The following is a 26,638-nucleotide window of genomic DNA, read 5'->3' on the forward strand; positions in this document are numbered from 1 at the left end:
TTATTTTTTTTTATTGTTGCCGACTTACGTGGTGGGCCTTAATACAAATGATATTTCATTTAATTTTGATTTACGATTAAATGTTTTCCTGAAGTTCTCCTTTTTAACAATATTAATCTCAAATTATTTATTACGTTAATGAATGTTAGACTCGCTGAATCTTAAAACATAAGCATATTAATTTCCTCGGCTAGTCAGCTCACTTTAAAGCAAAAGATCTTTAGTTATTAATTACAATTGCGGCCCACACATGCACGAGAGTATTTTTTCTTACCTCCGTTAACCATTGCCACGTAGTCGGAGTCTTGGCTCTGGCTGTCGGCTATGGTACTGAAAATAAGAATCTTAAAGCTACGTATTTCTGCAACTTCATGCGGCTGTGGAGAAAAATTAATATTATGTTAATAGCGGGCGAGTATTTCACTTCCGCTATTTTTTCATAAGTTAATATCGCCACGTAATGGCGTCGTTGGCTAAATCAATATATTATCTGCTTAACTCATACAAATATGCTTACATTTGCCAGCACTCGCAAGATGTCCGTCTACACACAACCAAGACAAGAGAAGAAGTGAAGATGATTAAAAAATTAACAAAAGAGCGTATCTTGTCGTCTCTTTAGATCATTTAGTTATATTTCTTTGCACTCGAAACCTATACAGAGAAATTATTATTTTACGGCTACATGTTAAAAATGTATTATTCAATTTTTAAATGTCTCTTCTTTATAAATATTGTTTTTTTAAAGTCTTTTCGTAATATAGCACTGGGGATGCTATATGGTCTGTAAGTTCCACGTTTTTAGAGAAACGAGCTCCACCTTATCACCAACTATAAACCGCTTGTGGTGCTTTTTGACCCCCATTCTCAGCTTCTCGACAGGACCACACAAAGACTTCAGTGGCAGACCTTATTTTTCAGTGTGTATCAGTACAAGTTTCATTATTGGTCCACTGTTCATCATACACTGTCGTGCTTACCCACTGAACTCGACCCAGAATTTGACAAAACAGAAGTTGTGTGTTTCCAAATCGATGATCATGTGCAGCAGGCATTTGACAAGTTCCCAGTCACAGCAAAGTGCATACAGAAAGCCACTTGGCAAGTTCCAGTGCTCTGACAGGTGTACCATTTTGTGTCGAAAGGTTGGCCCAAATGGCTGCCTGCTAAGGAATTGGGCCTGCTCCCCAATTTTTTCCTTCTTCCTTGGTACAGATTCGAAAGAAGTCCACATTGTCATCCCACTGGTCCTGCAGTTCCAGATTCTTGTACTTTTCTACTGCGGCCACTGGGGAACAAGCTGCATGAAAATGCTTGCAAAGCATTTTGTGTACTTGCCTGGCATTGATTCAGCAATTGAGAAGCTTGTCTGAAGGTGCAAACATTGTGACAAGCATCACGCAGTGCCCTCATCAATTTTGCGGATGCTTTCTGCCCTTCAATGTAGTTAGTACTGTTGGTGCACTGTCAAATTACCCATATGTAATGTGCATGCACTTCACCTCAGCAGAAGCTAAAGTGCAGCCTCTCATGCAGATTTTTGCAATTGAAGGATTGACTTGGATGATTGTCTCCGATAAAAGCCCACAGTTGGCCTCGGTGGTGTTGTACGATTTCTGCAACTGGTACAATATCTCTCACCTCATGTCCACACCATTTCACCCCAAATCAAATGGTGAGGCAGAATGTATTATTTATGATGCAAATGGGGAGAAGAGGAGTTTGTCGTACAACTTGACTAGAAGAAGGGATCGGTTGGTAGGACATGTTCTGAGGCATCAAGGGATCACCAATTTGGTACTGGAGGGCAGCGTGGAAGGTAAAAATCGTAGAGGGAGACCAAGAGATGAATACACTAAGCAGATTCAGAAGGATGTAGGCTGCAGTAGGTACTGGGAGATGAAGAAGCTTGCACAGGATAGAGTAGCATGGAGAGCTGCATCAAACCAGTCTCAGGACTGAAGACCACAACAACAACAACAACAACATGGCAAAGTTATTGGTGGAGGCAGAACATATAATTTAAGACACAATTGCAAAGTGATTGCCGCACTCGCCTGTTGATACAGCATTGCCCCTGTTCCTAAGCACCTTCAGAATGACCCTGCGAATGGCCACAGCCTGGTTGAGGTTCTCTATGGCCAACAACCCCAGATGAGAGGCTGACAACCCCAGACACTGCTACACCAGCTCAGTCCTGGGCCAAAGACTGTGTCTTGGCCACACCCTTCACAGTATATTATGGCTAGAACAGTCTGGGTGTGCAACTTCAGTCAGCAGCTGGGATGGGTGCCGGCTACAGTATGGGAGATGCATGGTGTGTGAATGCTCACCATGGACACCGGTGGGTAAACACTCTCAAGCCATTGCATTCAATCACACCCTCCGTGGGGCAAAATAAGGAGTTGTAACTGCGGCCAGCACACCTTCATTTGGGCCACTTCTGCCCTTACAACTGTTCACCTGGAGACAGCTGATGGCCAATCCCTGTGAGAGCGACAATGCTGTCAACCTGCATCTGCTGCTGTGCCACTACCATCACTGATGTCATTGCTGTCAGGTCACCTAGACAGATCGGGTGGTTTCCTCGCCCATGTTAACCTTCTGTCAGCAGTGATCTGACTGGTGTGGTCCTCCTTCCCCGTGCAATGACACCTATGGTGCTGGCTCATCGATATCATTGTTATCCACTTCTAGTCCCATGCTCTTGGCCAAAGACACCGATCTTGTTGACTATAGGCTCCACAGGTACTGACTCAAATGCCCCAGAGTCACGTTTGACAATGCATTCCACCACAGCTTCTTCCAAGTAGAAGTGAGATTTCTCTTTGTAACCCTTTCCCATGTCTTTTTGATCATCCTGATGCCGGCAACGATGCTGAAGTGATATTTCCAAAACTCTCTGAGAGTGAGATTGGAAGCATCGGTCAACTAAGAGCAATCCTCAAAGAGTGCTTTAGTGTAGAACTTCTTAAAGTTAGAAATAATCTACTGGTCCATAGGCTGGAGTAACAGAGTGGTGTTGGGAAGCATAAATCAAATCCTGATGAATTGAAATTCTTCAAGGAGATGGTCTTGTAGGCCTGGAGAAGGGACAGGAGCATTTTCCATAAGAAGCACAACATGGAGTGGCAGATTTATCTCAAGCAAATGTTTTTTCACTGAAGGACCAAACACTTCATTGATCCAATTACAAAAAGGATCACAAGTCACCCAAGCCTTGTTGTTGGACCTCCACAGCATATTTAACCTGGTCTTCTGGACTTTACACTTCTTGAAGGCTTGTGAAGTTTCTGAATGGTAAACAAACAATGGTTTAGTTTTCAAATCGCAGCCTGCATTTGCACACAATAGCAGTGCAAGACGACCTTTCATTGGCTTGTGTTTGGGCAATGCATTCTCCTCTGCTGTTATAAAAGTACGCTTCGGCATCTTGTAGTATTTCAAGAATTTCCGCATAAATTCTAGAACCATTCGGCCTTCAACCATCTCGAACACACCATATTTTAAATACAAGTGTGAGAGAGCCTATCGACAGTGCATTGCCTGTCTGTGTGTGCAGGTCCGAAGTGTTTATAAGAAGACTGTAAACACGGCAGTCGAACGGCACCGACAAGTGTTTCCTGGTCGCGCCATGGAAGTTTAATGAAAGAACATGGCAGACTCAAGGAACTTCTGTGTTACTCCATGCTGTTTTATAACTTTGACTATTGCAGTGAAGAAAAGAAGAACAGTTGAAATATTGTAGACAGATGCTTGACTTGGACTTGGAGAGGATAAGACATGTATTCAGATTCAGGATGAGAATGGACTTGGGTTTTAAGCCAACTTTCTCTTATGTGTAAATGAACTTTGTTTCTAACCTTTGGATACACGAGGATACTTACTTGATAGTGTTAGTTTATGTGGAGAATAAGATCTGTAAAAGTTTGATGTTTAAATACACATTGTTAAGTGAAGCAAAAGAAACTGCGTACGTCTGCTTATTTCATAAGTAGAAAGAGTCTTGAGAAATTCCTGTTCCTAGCAAATATAGTTCGTAGAAGAAGAGAAAAGGAGGTTGCAGCAGCAAGCTAACCAGCAAGGAAAGTCGGCTGAAAATTTCAAGAAAGTCGTATCGTTAAAGAAGTGGGAGTTTACACACGTACTTCACCACTTTAAGTTGTCCAGAGCGTTAGAACTTGGCAACCTGTGCAAAAGGACAGAAGTAAACAGGAATTTTGAGACAAAAACGAGATAAGAAGATATTATGTGTTGCCATAGCAACTGAGTATAACAAGGTGAGAGAACCATTATGAGAAACTGGAGTAAAGCTAAAAATCAAATGGAGAAAATTAGTAAATGCAACAAAAGGGAAGATGTTAGAAAGTCACAACATTAAAAGAAAAGAGAGAAGTTCTTGATGTATTAGACAAAGAAAATATATACCGAGAGCAGTTCAACTAAGAAGGCCCAGTGTGGGGAGTAGACAGCTCTCACACGCATCTCAAGGACGGAGATGTGGAAAACAACATCCGACGCCACTGGCACCAGTTGTTGTTCAACGGTGCTGACCTGCTTCCATATCCAGTCACCGATGTCAATGCGGAAACCTACATCCGATGCTACCGGCACCAGTTGCTGCTCACCGGTGCTGATTCGACACCCGCTCACCGACACAGCCTACATTCTAAGTGGGTGAGCATAAAACAGTACTTTGATGTTTGAGTGTAAAGTTGGATAAACTATTGAGTGAATTGTATTAGTGTAGTTGTTATACTTAGAGTGAAGTTTTTAAACGTTTACTAGATCTAAAGCTCATAAGAATATGGATAACTTGAGACAAATGGAAGAAACTCAAGAGCCAGCTATGGCTATGAGAGGCAGTAAAGAAATGCCAGACTGGACTGAGTCAGCAAATTTAATTAAAGCACAAAGTGCAGCTTCAAATGCTCAAACGGCTTCATTAAGAAAGGAACTAAGTGTGACTTTAAGTGAAAAATTAGATGTTAAGAGTACAACTTTAAATGATAAATAAGATGTTCAGAGTACAACTTTAAATGCTAAACTGGATGTTCAGAATGAAACTTTTAGGATTGTTAAGTGCCAAGGTAGGATCTTTCAAAAATGCGTGTTATGTTAAATTTAATGCTTTAAAGCAGAGACTGAGTACTTTAAAAGAAAGTGTAGGTAAGCAAAGGGAGTTAATGCAAATTACAGGTGTAAGTACACGACTGGATAATGTAGAAAGAAGCTTTAAAGAGAAAACAGCAAACTCTGATATTGTAAATGTAAGTAGTTTGGAAGAACAAGTCAAAGAAATTATAGAGAGAAAAGTTACTGAGCGGATCACATCCAGGAACGTGTCCCCTACTGTTTCTTCTGAACTTTCAGACCTACTGTTTCTTCTGAATTTTCAGATACCTGAAAGGTTACAGATGACTCGTGGAAAGAATTCAAACTTATCCAGGACAAAGTGGAAAAACAGACAACTTCACCTAATGTTGTGTTAACTAGTGAAGTAGTCACTGATTTGCAGTGGGGAGCGAATTCAGGGTTATTGAGACAATTCCCTAAATTCAAGCCTGATGGAGATGTGCACCCAACAAATTTGTTGAAAATGTTTAACCAAGCTTTGCCGAAAAACTCAGAAGACTCTAAAAAGATTGAATTAGCTATGGGTTACCTTCTAGGAGAAGCCTCCGAGTGGGGTGCAGTAAATATTGAGAATTTTTCCTCTTGGGAAGATTTTCAAAATAAATTTAAGGAGAAGTATTGGAATGCAAGTGACCAGGAGAAGTTAGTATCAGATTTGTGCGACCCAAAATATTACAATAATACTAGGGGTACAATGAGGAAGTATTTTGATTGGCATCTAACGCGTGCAAACTACTTAGATAAGCCGGTGGAGGAAGGAGGATTAGTGTGGATTTTAATTAGATGATTACCCATCTATATGAGGAAAGATATCTTATGTAGTGGATGGAAGATGATAGAAGTGTTGTTGTCCTTTGTAGACACACTTGATGCCTTAAACAAGGACCGCAATCAAAACTTGCACCAAAGTGAAAATCTGAACTACAAAAGGAACAGTGGTAACAATTTTAAAAAAACATGAGGCTAACCTAGCTAGAGTACACCAGTGCAACAGGAAAAATGGTAACGATTATTATCAGAAAAACCACCCACCTTTGAATTTAGGTCCCGTATCTTCGCAGGAATTTATACCGAGTAATAATAGAATACAAAGTGGTAATGTAGTATCTCGATTCAGTAACCAAACTGTTATTACTAATAATGAAAACGTAGTGCGATCTGGATCCATGGCCGGGGCCCAGGTCCTGGAAATACACTAGGTGGCCTTAGTCCATACAAGTATGTTAATTTTACCCACAAAATACCTACAAAGGAATAGTTGCTACTGGAAGAACCAAGCTTGACTACCAGTAATCCACGACCTATAGTAGCAGGGACCATGGGAAATTCCATGGTTAATATATTTATAGATTCAGGGAGTGAGGTATCACTCACCTCCAACACATTCTTTAGATCATTACAGACTAAACATCACTTACCATTTTTACTGGTGACCGGAGTTTACACAGTTGGAATAACAGGAACAAAAAGTAAAGTGGTGAAACATGAAACCCAAGTGAACTGCAGCCTTGGAAATATCTCATTTTGGCAAACACTTTTAGCAGTAGAAAATATTAATATAGACTTGTTATTTGGTTTATATTGGTTATTAGAACTTAAAGTCATCTTAAACTTTGAGGAAAATCTTCTTTGTTTTGGTAATGGGATCGGTAGATGTTGGATACCATTTGTGACAGATAATCACAGTTCAAAACAAACAACTGAGTGTCAATGTTTACGATTAACTGCTACAACACAATTGTCACCAGTGATCAATAATGTAAATCATGTACCACATCGAGCTGACATACGAGACAAAGTAAATGAGTCCATAGTACTGACCGATCAACAAAGACAAGATTTATATAAAATTCTAATGGAATATGAAGTAGTGTTTTCCGATCATCCAGGCAATATCAGCAACTACATATGTAAGTTTAAAATCAAAGATGACACTCCAGTTTTCTGTAAGCCATATCCGATAAATGTGAGTTTGAAAGAAGCAGTTAAGGAGGAACTCAACAAAATGATTGACAACAATATAATAGAACGTAATTCTAGCGTAATGAATAACCCTTTGGTAGTGGTGAAAAATGGTACAGGAGGGGTACGATTAGCGTTACACGTGCATACATCGAATAAGCATATAGAGACAGACCGATTAACATCGACGAATTGTTACCCAAATTTTAGAAAGCAAGGTTTTTTAGCACAATGGACCTATGCAGGATATTGGAAAATTAGGTTACATCCATAATCAAAAAAGTGTAACATTTTAATTTCTATATTCAGTTCTAGTACATCCTAGAAGTATCCACAAATTGCAAGAATCATTGTACTGGACTGTTCTGTAGCTGTATATATACCATATGTGTTCTGGCCGGAGGCAGTTTGCTCCGCACTCTTGTATGTGCAAGTGCTGAATACACCTTCCTTAAGTGAAGTTAGTGTTCGTCATTCATCTACTTACACCTTCCTTTATGTGACAATATTCTGGTGGAGGCACTGGGTATTGGAACTTTTGATACCGCACATTATCGACGACACAGTGGCTCCCATCAGGCCACAACGGAGCCACCATTTACGTGGTGAGAAACCCGAGTTCGAGCTATATTCAACAGATCAGAATCTATCGGAGACAGAAGAAGAAGAGGACATCACAATGATAGCTACTGTGTGCCACCACACAAGACATCCTTCCAGGTTCTCTGGTGATGATGGCCAAGATCCAAACAAGTGGCTGAAGGTATATTAGCGTATAGCCAAATTTAGCAAATGGGATGACACCGTGTGTTTGGCTATGTATTTTTCTACTTGGAGGGCACTGCCAAGCAATGATATGAGAACAACGAGGAGAAGTTCACAAGCTGGGAAGTATTCCAGGCAGAACTGCGCAAGTATTTCAGTGACACACAACAACAGAAGTGCAAGACTGAAGATAAATTAAAGTGCAGGGCAGAGCGTCTAGGAGAAATGACAGCATCCTACATTCAAGACGTCTTGGAGCTGTGTAAAATAGTGGATCCTCGAATGAAGGAGGAAGACAAGGTTGCACATCTCACGAAGGGTGTTGCTGAGGTCATGTATCAACCCTACTCCTGAAGGAGGTTTCGAAAGCAGACAACTTCATAAAATGGTGCCAGTATATTGAGACAATGCGTCAAAAATGAATTACATGCAAGAAGTTTGAATGGCTTCCAAACATTGTATCAATGTCTGTGATGGAGGAAGAAACTGATTTCACAAGTGTTCTTCGTCAGATAGTGAGAGTGGAAGTTCAGAAGGCACTTGGATTGCACGGCAATAAAAAAAGCGAGATGCTTTAAGAGGTCATAAGGGAGGAAGTGGAACAGGCATTGCTTGAATACTGCTCAGCAGTGTGGGATCCGTACCAGATAGGGTTGATAGAAGATATAGAGAAGATCCAACGGAGAGCAGCGCGCTTCATTACAGGATCATTTAGTAATCGCGAAAGCATTACAGAGATGATAGATAAACTCCAGTGGAAGACTCTGCAGGAGAGACGCTCAGTAGCTCGGTACGGGCTTTTGTTAAAGTTTTGAGAACATACCTTCACCGAAGAGTCAAGCAGTATATTGCTCCCTCCTATGTATATCTCGTGAAGAGACCACGAGGATAAAATCAGAGAGATTGCAGCCCACACAGAAGCATACCGACAATCCTTCTTTCCACGAACAATACGACACTGGAATAGAAGGGAGAACCGATAGAGGTACTCAAGGTACCCTCCGCCACACACCGTCAGGTGGCTTGCAGAGTATGGATGTAGATGTAGATGTAGATGTAGATAAGCCAGAGAGCATACCATGTGTTAGCAATGGAACATCGAATAATTTGAGACGAGGTAGAGAAAATGATGAAGAATGACATCATTCAGCCTTCGCAGAGCCCATGGTCATCACCAGTGGTTCTTGTCATGAAGAAGGATGACAGTTGTCGCTTTTGTGTTGATTACAGGAAGCTTAACTACAAACTAAAAAGGATGTTTACCCTCTTCCAGGAATTGATGATACACTAGATTTTCTGAAGGGGGCTAAGTTTTTCTCAACCATGGACATGTACTTGGGGTACTGGCAAATCGAAGTATATGAGGCTGATCGTGAGAAAACTGCATTCATCACCCCTGAGGGCCTGTATGAGTTTAAGGTAATGCCGTTTGGTTTGCGTAATGCACCAGCAACTTTTGAATGAATGAATGATGGATAATCTTCTATGGCACCTGAAGTCGATGATGTGCCTTTGTTATTTAGATGACATTATAGTGTTCTCAGAGACATTTCATGAACACATAAAAAGACTGAGGGCCGTTCTTAAGTGTCTCGAACAAGCCGGAATGAAACTTAATCCAAGAAAGTGTCTCTTTGGAGCAAACAAAATCAAAATACTTGGGCACCTTGTGTCAAACGAAGGTGTGGGGCCAGACCCAGAAAAGGTGAGAGCTATGATGAAATTTCCTATTCCTGAAAGTATTAGAGATGTGAGAAGCTCCCTCGGATTGTGTTCTTATTACCATCATTTTATCAAAGACTTTTGTATCAAAGGCAAGCCACTCCAAGAGTTGTTAAAAGCCGATGCTAAATTTATCTTGGATGGTGTTCAACAAGAGTCTTTTGATGTACTGCAAAAAGCTGTGACAACTGACCCTGTACTTGGTCTGTATGATGAGAGAGCACCTACAGAACTACACACAGATGCCAGTGGGTATGGAATCGGTGCTGTTCTGGTGCAGATTTCAGATGGAAAAGAGAAGGTTATAGCCTATGCTTCTAGGACACTTACAAAAGCTGAGAGAAACTACTCAACTACAGAAAGAGAATTTCTTGCTGTGATCTGGGCCATGCAAATTTCAACAGTATCTCTATGGAAGGCCATTAAAGTTGTTACAGACCATCATTCACTTTGTTGGTTGACAGCTCTTAAGGATCCAAACAGGACAACTTGCCACATGGGCACTACCTCTTCAAGAGTATGACATTACCGTAGTGTACAAAAGTGGAAGAAATCACCAAAATGCCGACTATCTCTCAAGAAACCCTGTGCAAGACCATCAAGACTTTGATGAAGATAGTGACTGTCTCGCTGCACTCCAGGATCTCTCTGCTGAGCAGAAGACGGATGCCAAGATATCTCAAATTATGCTTGCTGTAAATAGGTCAGAGGATGTGAAAGGCCAGTCTAAGGTAGTTAATGGATTACTTTGCAAGAAAAACTTTGATCCATCTGGAAAGACATGTGATTTGATGTTCTACAGAAATTCCATGACACACCTGAGGCCAGACATTTAGGATTTATTAAGGCATACAATAGGATCCGCAAGAGATTTTTCTGGCCAGGTTTATTGAGGAGTGTTCATCACTATTTGTAGCACTGTCGACGAGTGCCAGAGGAGAAAGGCAGTTCCTCAGAAACCACCTGGCCGACTCATACCAATTCCACAAGCCGAAACGCCTTTCCAGCAGTTTGGGATTGATCTCCTCGGACAATTTCCAACGTCTGCTAGTGGCAATAGATGGATTATTGTTTGCACTGATTATCCGACACGTTATGCCATTACAAAAGCCGTGAAAACAGCTGAAGCATTTGAGGTAGCCAAATTCATCGTAGAAGACACTGTATTAAAACATGGTGCCCCAAGGTCATTAATTGTAGATCAAGGGAAAGTTTTTCAATCTAATCTTGTGACAGAGATAAACTGTCGGTGCAACATTACTCATCACATGACGACTGCCTCCCATCTGCAAACTAACGGGCTTACTGAATGCCTTAATACGACCTTGGCCAACATGCTATCAATGTTCGGCAATGTCGAGCAGAATAACTGGGATAAGGTGCTACCTTTCGTGACGGTTGTCTACAACACCACCAAACAAGACACCACAGGATTTATGCCATTTTTCCTGGTGCATGAGCATGAGGCGATGACGACGATGGATACTGAATTTCCGTTACATCCTGATGACGTGGACAACAACTACATCAGCCAGGTGATAACCAGAGCTGAGGAAGCTCGACAGTTAGCTTGACTCCGCACGCTGCAGGTTCAAGAAAACGATCGCCGAAGGTATGACACGAGCCACTGCCCTGTTGTCTACCAGCCTGGTGACCTTGTCTGGATCTTCACTCCTGTTCGGAAGGTTGGTCTCTCTGAGAAGCTCCTCATGCACTACTTTGGACCTTATAAGGTTGTAAGACAGTTGTCTGATGTTACTCATGAAGTTGAAGATTTCGACCTCAACACAGGACAACGAAAGATCAGAGATATGGTCCACGTCCTTCAAATGAAGCTCTATAAGGATCCTGCAACCCAGCGTAAATTTGAAACTCCAGCAACAGGCAACAAGCAGAATGGTGGTACCGAAGAACGCAGCGGCAAGGGAAGTTCTAAGAAGATCACTGCCAAGGCGAACATCAGTCATCATGAGTCAGAGTATGCAGGATCAATGACTTGTTCCCGGTCTAAGAGGATGTAACATCAAGACGCTGTTCTATTAAGGAGGGAGCAATGTCACAGAAGAAGCCGAGTAGCACAGTCACCGCAGTATAGTGGTTATGATACTGGATTGTTGCATGGAGGGTTGTGAGTACAAAACTCACCTGAACTACGAAACATTTTAATTTCTATATTCAGTTCGAGTACATTCTACAAGTATCCACAAATGGCAAGAATCATTGTACTGGAATGTTCTGTAGCTGTATATATATATTGTATGTGTTCTGGCCAGAGGCAGTTCGCTCTGCGCTCTTGTATGTGCAAGTGCTGAATAAACCTTCGTTAAGTGAAGTTAAGTGTTCATCATTCATCTACTGACACCTTCCTCTACGTGACAATATTTCTGTATCCATATTTATATGTGCACTGGATAAGGCATTAGAGAGAGAGTTATTGGAGGATTTAATAATATATGTAGATGATATCCTGATAATATCAGCTTCATGGGAAGAACAATATCTGACCTTAAGAAAGACCCTAAAGAAATTTAAAGAAAAGGGTATTACGATAAAGCTATCTAAATCGTATTTCACATGCCAAGAGCTTAAGTTTTTAGGTCATATTGTGGGAGTGCAGGGAATTAGACAAGCCCTGAATGCATCAAAGCCATTAAAGGATGCCCACATCCTAGAAATGTAAGCCAGTTGAAGGGATTTATAGGAATGGCCGGATACTAGATACTATCGACGGTACATAAGAGGTCAAGAACGGAATTAACCAAAAATTTTACATTTATTAAGGAAGGGTGTACCGTGAATTTGGGACCAAGAGGCAAATGATGCGTCTGAAAATGTCAAAAGAGCGCTTGTTGCATCACCTATATTAGATCATCCAGTTATGGGCAAACCATTTAAATTGTCAACAGATGCATCTGATTACGGTATTGCTGCAGAACTGTTCCAAGGCGAGTGGGATCTAAATAATGTAGAGTACTGAACCATAGCTTTTGCCAACTGTAATCTAAATAAGCATGAGTTAAATTATACAGCTATCGAAAAAGAACTATTGGCAATTGTATGGAGTATTCAGAAATTTTAAACACTAATATGGGGATCAAAAATCCATGTTTATACCAATCATCAAGCTCTATCCTTTCTAATGAGTAGTTAATTGTTGCACAGTCAGTTAATGTGATGGATGCTGTTCCTACAGGAAGATGATATTCGAATACAATATGTAAAAGGTTCCGAGAATATTGTACCGGATGCTTTGTCTAGGCTACCAATAGGAATGGAAGAATCAAAACATATGGAAGGACCCAGCATTATTTTTGCAATTAATTTTATGTCAGTAGAATATCCAAACATCAGGATACAAGAGTTGGCACAAAGAATAACAGAAAATATCCATCATGATCCCTATTTTACAGAAATGTTTTCTATGTGTATCTGAAATTCCTTACCTCCTAATCAAGTAGAAAAATGGAAAATTATAGGTCATAATTTGTTTTGGAGAGACTGCATAACATCGCAACAGTGGCACTTACGCATTCCAAAGGTAATGGAAGATGCATCTGTGTGGTATGTTCATACAGGATATGGACTCTTTGGAATAAAGAAGTGTGTAGCCCATATGAATAAGTTTTATTGTTTTAAGAAGCTAGAGCATCAGGTAGCATCTTTGATAAGAACTTGTGAAATTTGCCTGAAAGTGAAAGAGAATAACACTCATACGAAGTACAAAATGTATCCGATTATTCCTAAGTCGTTGCACAATCTCACAGCAGCAGCTTTTTTGTACCAGTTCCAAAAGAAAAGGGAGGGATGTCATACATTTTGGTCATCATAGAGTGTTGGTCAAAATATGTTAAACTATATCCAACCAAAAGAGCCAATACGCAGACAGTTATACACTGTTTGCAACAATACTTTCTGGAAGTAGGTACATCAAAACAGTTTCTCACCGATAATGGACTGCAATTTGTGAGTAATGATTTTAAAGAACTTCTAGCATGGGAAGGTATTTGTCAAGTGTTAATATCCAACTATGACCCATCCTTGAATCCGTGTGCAAGAGTAATGAAGGAAATTGGAAAACTATGCCATACCTACTGCCATGAAAAACATACTTTATGGGCAACAAAAATTAAAGACTTTGAACTTATTCTAAATGAATTACCACATTTATCGACTGGGCTGACATCATTAGAAGTAATAGGCAATCCCTTTGTAGGAGAACCTCTGATTAAATGTTTTAATTGGCCCAAACAACCTATTGTCGATTACAAACTGAATAAGGAAATAGTTTCTAAGAATTTAATTGAAAAAGCACAACAAAGAGTAAGTAAACATAATGAAAAGGCTCTTGAACCTCAGTACAAGGTTGATGACCTAGTTCTTGCAAAACAACATCTTCAAAGCTCTGCCCTGAAGAAAGAAACATGAAATTTTTTCCAAAAATATGAAGGACCAAACCGAGTACTAACGGCAATCCATCCCCATTTTTAGTAGATCCTACAACTAGATCAGAAAAGGGAAAGTACAATCTAAAAGATGTAAAGTTGTACATATCCCCCACAGAAGTTAACGAGCGGAGTGATGACCATCAGGTCCCGAGTTGTTTTCGGTGTTTCTTCTGTAATAATTTTCCTGCACTGAATTCCCTCAAATTCTTAAAGTATTCTATCATTCCCCACTTAGAGGTACTGGAAAAAACCATACCAGCAAGAATTTGTGATTACGTCATCCAAAATTGCTCCTGGTAAGAGATTTCCTTGTTCCAGTCAGTTAGACTACCAACAACCTCTAACTCCCTATATAATCTCTTGTGGAACTAAAGAAGCATCTGCTTAAGTGCTTCTGGTACTACCCTTATGTACCCTGCAAGAGCATGCAGGAGGTAGGAATCTGCACAGTGCATTCGCACCTACCTGTCCACAACCCAGAATTGCCCCGACTTTGCTCGGCTGCAGCATGAGGCAGAAATTAGCACACATGTTGTCTCCGATCTCCATCATTTGGCACAGCCTTGGGACAAGATATATCAGGTGCACCTGGTCAGCTCTTATCTCCATTGGTTTTGACCGGTGCAGTCTCCACATATAGTTAGGTCATATTTTTGCTTGGAATGATCTTAGTATGTAATCTTTTCACCAGTTTCTTTGCAAACCTGTGTGTAGAGGTCTGGGTGAAACCAATGTTATCAATTTTGTATATCGTGATGATATGAGGTGACATTAAGTTGACCTTAACAATGGTTTTCTGAAGGCTGCCTGGTGATCCCTTTCTTCGTCAAATAATTTCTGAAGTCATGTGAATACTATTCTCATACTGAATAAAATATAGTTAAGCCAGCTTTTGCCCTTTCGCTCTATGCGAGGTTTCTGTCCTCACTGAACTGGCCTTAGGACACATGTTATTCTTTGACAGATGTACCACCACAATCGAGCCAGAGTTCCAGTTCATATTTCTTGACACACATTTTTCTTAGTGAACTGAAGGAAATATTAAGTTAGCAGAACATATAACATTGGATGACTAATTAAACAACTGTGATAACATAGTATAAATATTTTTGACTTTGTATAGAATATTTTATACCTTTTATGAGATGTGCTGTAGATGGGAGGGTTTGTATCAGTTTTGAAATGGGTGGGTATTGTGGATAAAAAGCATGGTTTACGAAAACACATAAATCAGGACTAACACAAAACACACACCACACCTTTCACAAATAAGTGTGCCTGATTCTTCATCACTTGCCGTTTCCAAAGGGTTGCTAAGATTTCCTTCCGGCACCTCAAGGGTTAAGGTGGTAATGTCCGTTCTGTAGGAGATGTAACACCAAACCTCCTCCGGCGTCTCACTCAAGTATCTGTGAGGTACGGATCCTGGGGAAGGGGGGAGGGGGGTGGGAATGGTTTCCTGTCTTTGGGGCTGTCTTCTTTCTCTTCTTCAATCTTAGCAACCATTTCTATTCATTTCTTTTCTTACTTCTCATCTGAGGACCTATTTATTTTTTCCCTCATTCCATACTCATCTACTTCTAGCGCAGAAGTCCTTTCTGGTTTCCAATAACCTACATCTTATCTTCGATAAGAAGGCCAAAGAATCAGACTACATGAACACACATCTACATACACACAAAGACAGATGGATACACAAACAATGAGGTAACAGATTAGAAAGATGTGAGAACCACCAAGTGTTGTAGGGGGAAAGATATGTGTACATCGAGAAATATGCATACATCGTTTTTTATTAGGACAGTTTTACATCGCCTATATTATGATTCCATATCGCATATATAGACACACACACACACACACACACACACACACACACACACACACACACACAAAAAAAAAAAAAAAAAACTGTGACTGCTTCACATCAAGGAAGTATACATAAGAAGGAGGCATGAATAATGAAAGAGAACGCAAGCAAGATTGAAGGACTCATGATGTTTATTTAAGGAAAGTCAGCGTAGCAAATATTCTGATAAACTGAGGAGTTGTAGGATAGTGGGACTTGAATAGTGTATGTAAATATATTACCTACTGAACACTATATAGACATGGAATCTATTAAGCGTGTAAGAGTTGAAAAGTAGAGGAGGACTCCAGGGATTAGATGAAGTATTAAGAAGCAAATGCGAAGTGTAGAATAGATTTTTTATCTTTACCAGAAAAGATTTAATTAATGTATACATAAGAATGTATACTGGGGGTAATGAACCATGAGGCCTACTCAGAAAGAATAAGAGGGGTGTACCTGGCATTTACTGAACATAAAGGGCAGGCGTACCTACATGGAGATAGGACGACCTGTAGCCTAATGAATAGGGATGTTGTATAAAGGGGCGTACCTACCAGAATAGAGAGAGGAAGTGCACTCATATGGTCAACCCACAGGTAAGGTGTAGGTACTGATCCTAGGAGAAAAGGACAGCATCGTGACAGAAGTCACACATTTTACAAAGATTATTCTGGTAAGTTTGAATTCTATACACAATGAGCATTATTACGTGCTATGTAAATTTACAAGTGTCAAAAGGAACACTTTCATGCTGCCCAGAGCTCCTCCAAACAACATAAAATATTAGAAGTAATACATACTTAGGAAAGGTAGTATTAAAGATGAAAACAGAAAATAGATTACTCAAGTGTCACAAACACCTATAGTTTATGACTGAAAATAAAAATAAAGTCTCATGTTTCCTAAATACTACTGGATCACTAATGAATACTCAGGTCTTGATATCAGTTAAAAGGAGAATTGTTATTAGGTGTGATATTAATGTAAATGATGATTATGTATAAAATATTGTGTGTTCAATCTGAGGAGGGTGATATGTAGTGTTTCGAGAATTTCTACATAAATTCTACAACCACTCAGCCTTTGACCATCTCGAACACATGATATTTTAAATATAAGTGTGAGAGAGCCTATCTACTATGCGTCGCCTGTCTGTGTGTGCAGGTCCGAACTGTGTATAAGAAGACTGTAGACACAGCGGTCGAACGGCAATGACAAGTGTTTGCTGGTTGTGCCATGGAAGTTAAATGAAAGAACACGGCAGACTCAAGGAAGTTCTGTGTTATTCAATGCTGTTTTATAACTTTGACTATTGTAGTGCAAAAAAGAACAGTTGAAATATTGTAGATGGATGCTCGTCTTGGACTTGGAGAGGATAAGACGTGTATTCAGATTCAGGATAAGAATGGACTTGGGTTTTAACCCAACTTTATCTTATGTGTAAATGAACTTTGTTTCTGATCTTTGGATATGTGAGGATACTTACTTGACAGTGTCTGTTTATGTGGAGAATGAGATTTGTAAAAGTTTGATGTTTAAATACACATCGTTAAGTGAAGCAAAAGAAACTGCATACGTCTGCTTATTTTATAACTAGAAAGAGTCTTGAGAAATTCCTGTTCCTAGCAACAACAGTTCATAGAAGAAGAGAAAAGGAGGTTGCAGCAGCAAGCTAACCAGCACGGAAAGTCGTCTGACAATTTCAAGTAAGTCATATCGTTAAAGAAGTGGGAGTTTACAAACATACTTCATCACTTTAAGTCATCCAAAGCGTTAGAATCTTTTTACAGAATAGAACCATCTCATCACAATTAAAAACCTGTTGCAACAGATAACCCTCAGGATCCACGAGCATCTTGAAGTTGCTGATGAAGTTATCTGCCACCTTTGTGTCTGACCTGACTGCTTCGCCATGCCTCACAACACTGTAGATACTGGTTCTTCTCCTAAAATTCTCGGACCACCCAGGGCTTCCCTTAAACACTTCTTTGGGCACTGATGATCCTAGCATCTTCTTAATCAGGCCAGCAAAAATCATTCTCGCACTTTCACAAATGATGTTCTCGTTAATTGTGTCACCTTGCAATTGTTTTTCATATATCCATATAAGGAGCAACCTTTTGACATCATCCAGAATACAAAGCCGTTGTGTAGATACTCTTTTCACTCCCTTTGAAGCACCCAACTCTTTAATCTTGACATTGTTCTTGAGCATGGAGCAAGTGGTTGATGTAGACCGATAGAATGTGCATACTAAATCAGCAATGCTCACACCATGTTTGCGTTTTTCAATGATTTTACATTTCATTTCTAAGGTCATTTTCTTTCTCTTATGCTTGTCTTCTTGTGGCTTTACCTTTGGGGCCATTGTTATGAAGGTTATTAAAACTTGCACACAAAAAACACTGTGTGAACACAAGTTCAGAAAAAGGTGTCGTCACAAGCTGCACTAAGACAGTAGCAGAAAGAGCGATAAACCCAAACTGTAGTACGTATTAAAGACAATGTTCATATGCCGCTGCTAACAATGAAAGGTGTTCATATTGTTGAACATATCCCCCATGCACACGAGTGGCTGGTGTCATCTGGCTGATGGAGTTGTGTGCTTCAATCTTTGGCTGCTACATTTGTTGTACACCCAGGAGTCTAACAATGCTACATGGTAACTTTTGTTTTACAGTACAGCATGCAGTTCTTGCGAATAAGATTGATCAATTTGAAGACAAGAAGTATCTGATGCATTGAATTCCATTTCACTTCCCATACGTAGCAAGAAAGAGTGTCTGCATTTACCTGCTGTTACCTTCTGTTCATTCAATGCAAAACAAGAGGCCTGGACAAGTTGCAAATGGAGCAACATTTCACAGCCTACAAATCTCAGGTGACTCATGAGGCTCTCTTTTTCTTTCATGGGTAGAAGCTGAAATAGTGTGTTTATATTGAAAAGTGTTCTGCGTAACAGAATTCTGAACCCTACCCTATGAGGAAGTTATGAGGAAACACTATGACTTTTTTGAGTCTCAGATTCATGTAGCTCCTGCTCGTTTCATACTTTTTCGTACTCATCATCGTGGTAACCACATTTAAAAGGAATGGATAGTTGAAGTCATGGGCATGATGAGGAATTGTACATTTAACTGCATTTGTGGACCCTCATTTCAAGATGAAATGCTTTGAGATGCAATTAGTATGAGCCTTGCTGACCGTAGAATACGGGCCGAGATTTTAGTGCCTCACAATCCTGGTATCACTGATGTACTTATGATGATTGAATCTCAGGAAGTGTGACACTAGACTTTAAAGTATCTGTTATTATTGCAACACTGACTGGATATTTCTAAGTGGGTCCAGACCTGCACGTCTCATGTTGACATCACTTCAAGCAGCAGCTTAAGCAGACGAAGCAACCAGCTGGTTTCCCAGCAAATTCATGAGTTCCAAAATTGTGTGTGAGGTGTTATGTAACTCATGTCTGCAAGCACTGTTCCTCCACCTACCAGAATACCGGCACTGCCACAAGTCAGGACACACACACAAGTAATGTGCCTGCAAAAGAATCACGATGTAAACTGTGTTCAATACAAACTTAAAATTGAAGGAATGGAAATCAATATGATCTCACATCCAGATTTCACAACAGCTCCTCCTGACAATACTCATGTGAATCAGTGACTTGAGTCCAGGAATTGCAAAGCTGCAGAATGCTAAATTTGCTTTTTCAAATCAGCTCTCCTCAAATAGATGACCAGCAAAATGGTTCATCACTCACACATCAGATGAAGGCAGTCTGCTGAAAGTCAAAACTAACAATCACATTCAGAGGAATAATTGCAAACTGTCCATCTCTCTACAGATTTGCAATTGCACTTTAGCATTTTAATTAGACATTGGTACTACAATTGCACTAATTAATCAGAATACTTACAAGCAATTGGGACAGCCTAAGCTACAGAAATCAAGTCTACACATCACAGCCTACAACAGCAAAAGTATCTGCTTGGGACATGCCCTTTTCAAGCAAAATATAAAGTTCTATCCCACTCTAGTACGATACTTTTGGCATGGATACATTTGATTTAGTTCTGATATCTAAGACATTGTGCATGCTATCGATTCTTAAGTTTTTCCTGCCAGCATTCAACAATTGTTTGAAAAATGTGGACATCTTTTTAGTGGCACATTAAGATATGTAAAGAATTTACATGTGGATGTTACACTCTAGGAAGGTGTCCGAACAAAGTTTCACCAATCTGGTACTTCACACCATTTCTTCTAATGAATTTGTTTCTGAACTCTACAGACTGGAACAAGTTGGCGTTTTGAAACCCATCACTGCAAGCCAGTGGGCATCTCCTTTAGTCATTGTTACAAAATAAAGCAGGGAAAGTCAGACTTTGTGCAGACTTTAAAGCAATAGTTAATGCTCAGATAATTAGGGATTTCTTCCTGCTTCCACGTATGAAGGAGCTTATGGATCACCTAGCAGGTAGATGATTCTTTTCCAAAACTGTTTTAACCAATGCCTACCTTCAGCTTCCTCTGGATGAAATTTACAGTGGTCAATAAGCACATCGGCTCTTATCAATACCAGTGACCTCTCTTTAGAAGCACATCTGTTCCCATGCTGTTTCAGCTCTTTGTCAAACGTGATGTCAAAACTTCTGCACTGTTCAAATTATTTATTATTTGGATGATACCGTTGTGTCCAGACAAGCTCCAGAATAGCATCTCAAAAATTTGGAATCTCTTTTCCTCGTTTTAACTGATGCAGGACTCCGGCACAGTACATTTTTCAATATTGAAACTGAATATTGGGGACATGTCATTGATGCCCATAGTGCTTATCTCTTGACTAAGTATTTAGATGCCATCTGGAGATTACAATGTACCATAAGTGTGTGGGAACAACAAATTGTCCATGAAAAGCTACCTATCTACATTAAATTTATTCCAATGCTGTGCAAACTGCTGCTCCTTTGCATTACCTTCAGCGTAAAAATGTTCCTTTCCAATGGACTGGAGAATGAGAAAAATCTTCTCAGAGGTTGAGAAATAAATAGCTTAATTGGCCATATCTTATTCATTATGATGTGCAGAAACCAGCAGTGTTTGCAGTCGATGTGTCATAGCTTGGATAAGGACCTTTTATCTAACTACGTTGGACACTCTGAATGCCCCTTAGCATTTGTATCTAAGATGAACATGGCCCAAGTCAACTTGAGTCAGCTGGAAAAGGAAGAATTAGCCTCAAACATGGCATCACAAAATGTCATCAATATCTGCACGGTCAAAAAAATTTTTCCCTCGACTGATGATAAGCCACGACCGCTCTCTTTCATCTGGTGAAAGAGGCACCTGATCATACTGCACAGTACCTAAAATGTTGCTCATTGCTTCTTTCAAATTACCAGTATGAATTCTTTATCACAATACGACACAGCATGTAAATGCAGACACTCTTTCTTGCTATGTCTGGGAAGTGAAATGGATTTCAATGCATCAGATACTTATTGTCTTCAAATTGATCAATCTGATTCACAAGCACTGCACGCTGTTCTCATTTATTGTCAGTGGATCAAACAAGGCACTGGACAGGATCAGTCACTGCGATTGCTCGAGTACTACATTCTGACAGAATGCCCTCGCCAAAATCAATTTCAGATGCAGTAGTATGTAAGCACCATGCTCAACAAGACAGTATTTCTCTTCAGAAAGGTGTAATGTTATTGGATACTCTTAATGAACAAACATGAGTCATGATTTCCACATCATTTCAGCAAAATGTTCTGAACCTTTTACATAAGGGCATTGAATAATCATTATAACTAAGTAGCTAGTACATCAGCATTGCATGTGGCTCACGATCAATATGCAGAGTGTACAGATAACTGACTGCTGCTATGCATGTGCTGACAACCAGGCAGTGCCATGCCAAGAATGTTTCAATTGGCCTCAACCTGATGGTTGTTGTCACCACATTGACATTGATTTTGCTGCTTATTTTCTGAACCACACAGCAGCTTATTATTGTCAATGCATACAGTACATACCCATCTGACACTCCAATGAATTTGACAACAAGCACTGGCACTATAAAAGCACTCACTTATGTACTTTGTTTAGAAGGCTTCCAAAAACAATTGTTTCCAACAATTAGTCCGCAGTTTTTCTCAATGGAATTTTAAGTATTTTGCCAACAAACTGGCATTCAAGATGCGCGAACAGCTCCATTCTACCCTCAATCAAATGCTGAAGCTGAATGTTTTGTTCGCAGTTTTAAGGCTCAAATCTCTAGGCTTTGAGCTACACACTCAAGGGAAAATGCTTTGTTGATTCTCAGCAGCTATCACACTCTGTCCTTTCACGATGCACCACTGCAGAGAGAGAGAGAGAGAGAGAGAGAGAGAGAGAGAGAGAGAGAGAGAGAGAGTGTGTGTGTGTGTGTGTGTGTGTGTATTTACTGATGAAAGATGTGGCCAAAGGCTACATGTGAGTGTCTTTTAATCATGCCTGTCTGCAACTTGAAGTGTCTTTCTTTATCTTCTTTACGGTAACTAGCAACTAGCTTTTCCTACCTTTTTAAATGTTAAGAAGCCTTTTCTGAAAGTATTTGTTATGTGGCAGGGAAATCTGGCCCAAACCGTACCAACACAGAGAAATATACTTTTTGGATTATCATGTGATTTTATCCTTTTTAGAATGTTACACTCCTGTCACAATGCAATTAGATGATTGGGATTAACATATGAAAATATTAAATGTTTCCTTATATTCCTCATATTCCTCAATTAAAGACAGTTAAGCTATTTGTTTCATATGTGCCATTTATTTTAGAAGTTTCATAATGGATGGATTATTTGATAAAAGTGAGAGTGCCAGTTCTAACAGATTCTGGAAAAAGAGATTAAAGAGGAGAACTGGCGATCCCAAGTTTCAGAACTGAGAAAACAAGAGGCTACCACAACTAAGAGGAAAGAAAATAACATTGGTGAATGAAAAAAAAATGTTGGTGATGAAAAAGTACAAAAGTAAGTAATGGAAGCAGGTTGAAGTGCATGTAGGTTATAGTAGGTATGCAGAGATGAACAGACTTTCACAAGGTCGACTCTAGACGACAACAACAACATCATAACACGTCTGTTACAGGATCCTAAAATACATTATGGGCTCAAAAAGAGAAGCCTTTCTTCATAAATTAGCAAAGATTTAGAAGCATCACACACTTGAAAAAAACAGCTTTCACTTTTAACATATGAAATTCTGAATGTTTTGGCCACAAGTTAATAGGTAGATTTCATGTTGTTATATTTTCAACAGACGTCACACAGTGTACCAAAATAGTGACCGATAGATGTGAGGGAACACAATATCTTCACAGATATACAAATGTCTGACAGACTGATCATATCTTTGACAGCTTACGCACTCAAAGAACCAAGGTAACACATGAAGTGCTCAGGAAAACATAACAGCTAAAAACACCAGACCTATACTCTGATCAGCAGTCATGTAGTTTGCTAATAAACAGCAGTGCAGAGAAAATGTCCTCATGTAAGGGTATTAAAAAGGCTGTACACTAAATTGTTCATGGAAGGCCTCTTTCCTTAAATACGCATAAGGATAATTTAATATGATAGCGTGCAAGGTAGACAAGTAGAAAGACCAGGTAGTTCCCAAGTACCGTGTCAGTGTCTGCACTCTACACAGTAAACCGATTAAATACCTGAGAGTGAAACTGCAAAGCAACATGAGGGGAGGTAAACAAAAGAAAATATGTTGTGCGGATGACAAATAGAAAGCTTCATATCTTTGAAAGAATTCTGGGAAAGTGTAGAGCATATGCGAAGAGGGCAACATAGAAAACTGTTTTAAGTCTTTTTTTTTCCCAACAACACATATTTTATTAAGAATAACTTATTTACCATCAACAGGTGAGCAGTAGAGAAACAGCATCTTGACTGGCACTGGCCCTGACCTATGCTTTAGCCCACAGAAAGTAATAGTTCTTGATTCTTCTGTAAATACACAAAGAAAAAACTTCTGGAGGTAGGCACCTCACAGTCAATAGAGTACTGTTAATGTTTCTTGAGTAATTCACATGTCAGTACCAGAGGGCATCATTGTACGTTTCAGAAACACTTGGATATGAACAATGCTCTTGGTGCCCTATAAGCAATCAGTTTGTTCACTAAAAACACAATGGTCAGTTGAGCAGTAAGTGAAAACAGTCCGGCATTAGGCAGATAGGCAAATCTGTGTGTGAGATAAATGTTACTGGTAGGTGACCACAAAGTCCAACCACAATCTAAGAGAAAACCTTGTGGTATAGGGTCACTGTCAAAGATACCCTGGAAAGCTTGCTGTAAATATCAGCTTGTTGACAAATGAGACCGTGAGTGTCCAGGGTAGTCCTTACATTTGGTGCAGGTGTTTTGCCACACGACCTAGTGCCAGGAGCTGTGTCTTTGGACACAGTGCTTGGCGACCTCAGCGGACATACCCATAATCGTACTGAATGATCCTTATATGTGTTTGAGGAGATTACAATAAAAGCTTCTAAATTAAATTAGATTAGATTCAGTTTTCATCCCATGGATCTGCAAATGATGATTCTTGTGGGTGTCGAACATGCCAGAGAATATAAAATAAAAAACATAGAACATTTGACTATAATACTCACTTCCCTGATCATTTGTCACAAGAGTGCCAAGATATGTGACTTCAGTACAGTAAACTGGAACTGCTAATATTTACAGAATTAATTCACAATGTTCTACACATGATGTTCTTGTACATCTCACCAAGTTACATTACATGTAAACACTGAAGGAATTCAGTTTGTTAATGGAGGTGTCAAAGAAGCCTATATGGAGTCTTTGAAACAAAAGTACAATATTATATAGCTAATTCTGACCATGCTCTATTGAGGAAGAAATGGAGTGGCAAATAAAAGTATAATGTACCTATCAACATGCACTAAACAGTAGCTTGCAGAAAAGAGATGTAGTTAAGTCAAAGTTTGCAGTTTTGCTGACACTGAAGTCATCAGAAAATGCAATCTGATTAATTGGAAAAGTGCAATGTTTACTGGCATCCTGAATTCAGAGTGCACATTTGATGAAGATTAATGTTTTATAACTTATATATATGTGTAGTTAATGTCATTATTATTGTTATTAATAATATAGATTGCACTTATTTAAACTATATTCTGTTGTGTAGAGTCAGAACACACAAATCATTGTGAAATATGGTAAAATATACTGCTCAAAATAATTGTGGGATCATCACTTTGGGCATCTGCCATATTCCATTGAGGACTTGGTATGTCACCAAATTATACTTTATCTTTAAAAAATACAGTACACAACAAAACATTATTACATCCTTGGTCATTTACAGAAGAAGAACTGAAATGTCTGACAGGTGTCAAAAGCAAAGTAGAAACATTCATTCATCCCATCATCTTGGGCACTTTTCATTGGACTTTGAGAGGTTCAATAATGTGTATGCCTTCTGTGAGCATTTATCATTGTCCAACACCTATGTGACATGCTACCTACAAGTCTACTGAGGTAACCCTGTGATATCTGATTCCATTCTTCAATTAAGAGCCCATGAGAATTCTTGGTGTATCTGTGGTGGAGCAGGACAACCACAAACACTTCTGTCAACTATTCCCACACATGCTCCATAGGGTTTAAGTCAGGACTCACCATTGGCCATTCCATTATTTGAACGTCCAGACTTAGTACGACATCTTTGCTGACACCCGCCACATGGGTCCTGGCATTGGAAGGGATTCAAGATCACCACCATACGCAGCAGCCACCACATGGTAAACAAGATCTGTTCAATGTACTACTTAACAATGAGGTGACCGTGGACAATGACAAGAGTAATATGGCTGTCAACATTGAGACCTCCTCATAACCTTGGAAATCTGTTAATTTCCTAAACAACATTTGGCGGGTACCGCTCTCAATGGGGCCTCGCATATGAACATGGCCATCATCTCATGTCAGGGGACATCTGGACTTTTCTGTGAGTAACAAGTTTCACCTATGATGAAATTGCCAGTTGCCACGGGAATGGAAAAACTGAAGGAGAGTTGCACGATGATGTCTTGTCAAGTGAGATACTCAAACATAATGTCTGGGTTCTAAGGTCCTTTCTTGTAACCTGTGCATTACAATCTCATTAGACACAGTGGCTCCACAGCACTTCTGAAATAATCTCTCAGTGCTCTGGCAGTATCCATATGCTGCTGCAATGCAGGAATTGCCAGTAATCGTTATAACGTAGGACTGTAATGCATTAGTGGCTTTTTCCAACTTGCCTTGTGTACTGATATGTCTCCCTGCAGAGTGTCAACAACCTGTGGATGTCACATGGAGAGGCAATGGCATCTGCAGCAACATGACTGAAAGTCTATCCTTTTTGGATCAAACAGATTGTCCTTGCTACTTGCACTGCATTACGATGTTGCACTGCATGTGCTTTGTTGGGTACCACATCCACAAATGACAACTACTATCTGTGTACCTCACTATAAAACATTGGGAAATGCTCACTTCCTTCTGAGGGGTCACCTGACACTGTAATGCATAACACTGTCAATAGATGGTGAATAATTTTAATTGTTGCTACATTGAAAGTGAAGATCTCAAGCCACACAATAAGACCACAGTAACATCTGTTTCAAAATATATTTAATGTACCAGATGTTGATACGTGCATTCCCCCAAATCTTTTG

At 39.7% G+C, this 26,638-nt stretch overlaps 1 protein-coding gene across 2 annotated transcripts in view; it reads right to left on the reverse strand.

The window, feature by feature from the left end:
* Positions 1 to 26,638, reverse strand: part of LOC126175018 (transcription elongation factor, mitochondrial) — a 92,784-nt gene that overhangs the window by 56,987 nt on the left and 9,159 nt on the right. The gene's annotated exons all lie outside the window — the stretch shown is intronic.

Source organism: Schistocerca cancellata, chromosome 3 (assembly GCF_023864275.1).
Source record: "Schistocerca cancellata isolate TAMUIC-IGC-003103 chromosome 3, iqSchCanc2.1, whole genome shotgun sequence".
Classification (NCBI taxonomy): Eukaryota; Metazoa; Arthropoda; class Insecta; order Orthoptera; family Acrididae; genus Schistocerca; species Schistocerca cancellata.